General features: G+C 46.0%; 1 protein-coding gene across 2 annotated transcripts in view; it reads left to right on the forward strand.

The window, feature by feature from the left end:
- Nucleotides 1-4,514: 4,514 nt before the first annotated feature.
- The window catches only part of AK3 (adenylate kinase 3), a 33,437-nt gene continuing 32,741 nt past the window's right edge, over nt 4,515-5,210 (forward strand). The window contains exon 1 of one of the 2 annotated variants that reach the window (XM_011937340.1): nt 4,515-4,655. The gene's annotated coding sequence lies outside the window, so the exon portion shown is untranslated. Of the gene's footprint in view, nt 4,656-4,832; nt 4,906-5,210 lie in introns of those variants that run through there. The other variant, XM_011937341.1, reaches the window with a different exon arrangement.

Consider the following 5,210-nt stretch of genomic DNA (forward strand, 5'->3'; position numbering starts at 1 on the left):
ATTGTAGGAAACATACATGAAAATATTCAAGAATGATGGGGCATCTCAAATGGCTCAGAAAAAAAGAATCTTTGTACTGTATTTGCAACTTTTCTATAAGTTTGAGATTATGAATATTTGTAATGAATATTCATAATGAATATTTGTATTCAGAATCCAACTATCTCTCATCACCTATACCATGCAAGCCCAAATCATCATCCTCTCTCACTTGCATTATTACTTGAAACCACCACGATCTCTTTATTTTCTCCCACGGCTTCTGTGGCTCAGGAACTTCAGAAGGGCTCAGCTGGATAGTTTTGGCTTGAGGTATCTCATGCAAGTGCAGTCAGATGGCTAGAGTTGGGACACCCAGGGAATAAAGCACTACTCTCTCCTTGTCATCTCAGGAAGTCCCTAAGTGGTTTCTCCATGTGGGTTAATCTGGACTTCCTTATAGCCTCTTGGCCTTGGGGCAGTCAGATTCCCCATGTGGCAGCTGTAGGCTTCCAAAATGAGTGTCCTAATGTACAAATCAGAAGCTGCTTTGTCTTTTATGACTTAGCCTTGGAAGTCACATAATATCACTTCCACCATACTCAATTGGTCAAAACAGTCACAGAAGTCTGTTCGGTTAAAGGTGGAGGGGACAGGGACCTCACCTCTTGATTGGAGAAGTGTCAAAGATAAGCTTATGGACTGGGAGTGGGCGTCGTGGCTGTCTTCGGACAATATCATTTGCCACAGTGGTTTGTTAGGCCGTGTAAGGTCTGGACCCTCACTACCTCCCTGAGCTTTCTTGTTGAATAACTTCCATTTCTTGCTCTCTCTGTTCCAGGCACAATGGCTTCTTTGGAAACTCCAGCACACTCCTCCCTCAGGGCCTTTGCGTTTGTTCTTTTCTCTATAGAACATTCTTCCCCCAGATATTTATTTTATTTTATTTTATTTTTTATTTTGGAGACAGAATATCACTCTGTTGCCCAGGCTGGAGTGCAATGGTGCGATCTCGGCTCACTGCAACCTCCATTTCCCGGGTTTAAGTGATTTTCCTGCCACAGCCTCTTAAGTAGTTGGGATTACAGGTGTGCACCACCACGACCAGCTAATTTTTGTTTGTTTGTTTATTTATTTATTTTTGAGACAGAGTCTCACTCTGTCACCCTGGCTGGAGTGCAATGGCATGATCTTGGTTCACTGCAACCTCTGCCTCCCTGGTTCAAGTATTCAAACAATTCTCGTGCCTCAGCCTCCCAAGTAGCTGGGACTACAGGCACACGCCATCCCGCCCAGCTAATTTTTGTATTTTTAGTAGAGTCGGGGGTTTCACCATGTTGGCCAGGCTGGTCTCAAACTCCTGACCTTAAGTGATCCACTCATCTTGGCTTCCCAAAGTGCTGGTATTACATGTGTGAGTCAACACATCTGGCCAGGATATTTATTTATTTATTGAGACAGGGTCTTGCTCTGTTGCCCAGGCTGGAGTACAGTGGTATGATCACAGTTCACTACAGCCTCAACCTTCCAGGCTCAAGCAATCCTCCCACCTCAGCTTCCCAAATAGTTGGGACCACAGGTGCACACCACCACACTGGCTAATGTTCTTCGTCTTCTTCTTCTTCTTCTTTTTTTTTTTTGTAGAGAAGGGGTGTCATTATGTTGCCCAGGCTGGTCTCAAACTCCTGGACTCTAGTGATCCTCCTGTCTGGGCCTCCCAAACTGCTGGGATTACATGTGAGCCACCATGCCTGGCCTGGAATGGATTTTTTTAGTGGTGGATAACTGATGCACCTTCCTTGTCTTTGTCTCACTACAATCACTACAATCCTAGTAATTATTTCTCAAACATGAACCCTTCTATTCTTTTGTTCTCATCTAGGTAACACATAGTGTGAAGCAACATACATACAAACACATATACCTATTTCTTGGAAACAAGCTGTATTAGTTCCCTAGACCTACAGTAACAAATTACCACAAACTAGGGGGCTTGAAACAATAGAAAGTTATTCTCTCACAGTTCTACTGGCTACAATTCATAGTCAAGGTGAGAGCAGGGTTATTCTCCCCCAAGGATCCCAGGGGAGAATCAGCTTTGTGTCTTTCTCTTGGCTTCTAGTGTCCTCAGCAATCTTTGGTGTTCCTTGGCTTGCAGCTGTATAAGCCCAATATCTGCTTCCATCATCACATGGCATTCTCCTCCTATGTTTTCAGGTCATATTGGAGTAAGAGCTGACCATCTTCCACTATGACCTTGTCTTAACTATGTCTACAAAGACCCTATGTGCAAGTAAGGTCATGTTCTGAGGTACTAGGGGTTAGGACTTCAATATATCTCCTGGGGAAATACAATTCAACCCTTGACACATGCCTATCATTTCCCCCTCAGTTGTACATTCTAGAGCCCTTAAACATTTCAGTCTTCAATGTGACAAAGGCTGGGCATGGTGGCTCATACCTGTAATCCCAGCAGTTTGGGAGGCCAAAGCAGAAGGATCATTTGAGGTCAGGAGTTCGAGACCAGCCTGGCTAAAATGGCGAAACCTCTACTAAAAATACAAAAATTAGCTGGGCATGATGGTTCAGGCCTGTAGTCCCAGTTACTTGGGAGGCTGAAGCAGGACAATCTCTTGAATCCAGGAGGCAGAGGTTGCAGTGAGCCAAGATTGCGCCACAGCACCAGCCTGGGTGACAGAGAGAGACTCTAGCTCAAAAACAAACAAACAAAAGTGACAAAACGGTAATTCTTAGTATTTAATCAACAAAGACCTATTGAGACCTACTATGTGCAAAGCACTCATCTGGGCTTTATTTGCTTCAAACTAAGTGTATAAACACTTGATCATTAAATTAGAATTTGAATGAATTTGACCTCAGTGTTTTTTGTTGGAACAAGGTAGGCAGTGAGGAACAGATCCATACAAATGTCTGTGAATGGTGAAATGACTACGCCAGGCACGGTTGCCAAGAGATTTCACAGACTGGCAGTTACTCATTTGTAATCAGCAACCTTTCGCAAAGCTAAAGTTGATTGGTGTTTTGTGGGCCTGTTAATGTGACCACGACACTCAGCTTTTTGCCCCTGCAATGAGAGGATGATTCCTCAGCTATTTTTGTTTGAACATTTTTTTTTCTGAACCAAATTTCCCCAGGATTTTCTTTCCGGTTTCTTTTGGAGCCAGAACCTCCTATGTTCTCAGCTTTGGAGATTAGAAGTACTTTCTCCACACCTTCAGATTTTCTAGTATTGCATAAGTTGTACTTGTCCAGACTCGTTCATTCTTTAGTTAGTTCTGTTTTTCTCATCCCTTCATTTATGTTGTTTACTTCATCCCTTCCTCTGCTTTCCATGGGTTATTTTGATGTCCTTTTCCCAATTACATTAATTCAATGTTTAATTCATTTATTTTCATTATTTCTTGCTTAGTAATGAGTATGTATGAGCTCGGCTGGGCACAGTGGGGTGGCTCAAGCCTGTAATCCCAGCACTTGGAGAGGTCAAGGCGGGCAGATCATTTGAGGGCAGGAGTTTGAGATCAGCCTGGCCAACATGATGAAACCCCATCTCTACTAAAAATACAAAAATTAGCTGGGTGTGGTGGCAGGTGCCTGTAATCCCAGCTACTTGGGAAGCTGAGGCGTGAGAATCACTTGAACCTGGGAAGTAGAGGTTGCAGTGAGCTGAGATCGCTTCACAGCACTCCAGACTGGGTGACAAAACAAGACCCTATCTCAAACAAACAAAAAATAAAACAAGGAAGGGCGCAGTGGCTCACACCTGTAATCCCAGCACTTTGGAAGGCCAAGGCAGGTGGATCACCTTGGGTCAGGAGTTTCAGACCAGCCTGACCAACGTGAAGAAATCCCGTCTCTACTAAAAATATAAAATTAGCAGGGTGCGGTGGCACGTGCCTGTAATCCCAGCTACTTGGGAGATTGAGGCAGGAGAATCACTTGAACCCGGGAGGCGGAGGTTGCGGTGAGCTGATTGCACTCTAGCCTGGGCAACAAGAGCAAAACTCTGTCTCAAATGAAAAAAAAATGTAGAAGGTATGTATTTTCTTTCTTTTTTTTTTTCCACATCAGAAAGTAAAGGCTAATGTCTTTTCTAAGTACCAGGCTTTCTATCTATTGAAATCCCCCATCCATTCACTCAGCTAAGATTCACTCACTGTCTCGCCCTGAAGTCATTTCTATCTTCTTTGAAATCAGTTCTGGACCTCTGAGGAGAATGGTAACTGTGTTTATTTTCATAGAGCCTTCGCATAGTGTCACAGCACAAAGCAATGACAATAAATGAACAACCATTATTGAACATTGACCCTGTAGCTGGCATTGCACAAAGTACTACATTATTTTAACTCCTCCATTCTAATCTTCTATGTCCATTTTGCAGACAAAATGATACTCACTCGAATGTTTGTCCTCTGTTTCCATTCTTGAAACATGCCAAACCTCCAGTTTAGGGCCTTCCCCTAAAACTGGACATAGGAAGGGCCTATGTCTCTCTCTTCCACATTCTAATTAAGTACTCAGCACAAATGCCATCTCTTCAAAGCTTTTCCGACCGCCTATCTACAACTGCCTGCCTCCACAGTTTCACATACTCTTTTATGTGATTTATAAAAGAATCTCACTCAATGAAACTTGGATTTCCTCTCCTGTAAAATGAGGTAGGCCCTCTCGGCTCAAGGTCACTCCCTCTGGCTCTACACAGAGAGGGAGCGGGAAGAGAGGGCCCTCGGCAGCAGAGGAAGAGGAGAAAGGAGGGAGGGGCAAAGGCGGGGGTGGGTGCAGAAGCAGGGGGTCTGGCGGTCCAGGGGAGTAGAGGGGAGGGGGGACTTGAGTGGGCGCCAGGTGGAGCGGGGACAAGGGTTGTCAAGGGAGCACGGAAGGGGGCGCGGTGTGTCCCGCAGGGACTGGGTAGGGCAGCGCCTGCTATGGACTAGGGGCCAGGACAACGAAAGGTGGATTCCGAAACCAAGAGGCTCCGAGGGGCGACTAGAGGTGGCGGGGGGCAGGGGGCGCGCAGGAGTTGCCAAGCTCGGACAGAGGGAAGCGCGGTCTATCCGGCTGGGACTGGGCCGGACAGGGCGCGGGGTTCGGGAGTCGCGGAGAGGCACGGAGGTAGATCTGAGCTGAGTGGAGGGCGCGTGGGGGTGGGTGCAGAGGGGCGCCGAAGGGACCTGGGCCCAGCGGCGGGTGGAGAGGGGCCGCGGAGAGGCGCA

The sequence above is a fragment of the Colobus angolensis genome, unplaced genomic scaffold, assembly GCF_000951035.1.
Source record: "Colobus angolensis palliatus isolate OR3802 unplaced genomic scaffold, Cang.pa_1.0 Scaffold162, whole genome shotgun sequence".
Lineage (NCBI taxonomy): Eukaryota > Metazoa > Chordata > Mammalia > Primates > Cercopithecidae > Colobus > Colobus angolensis.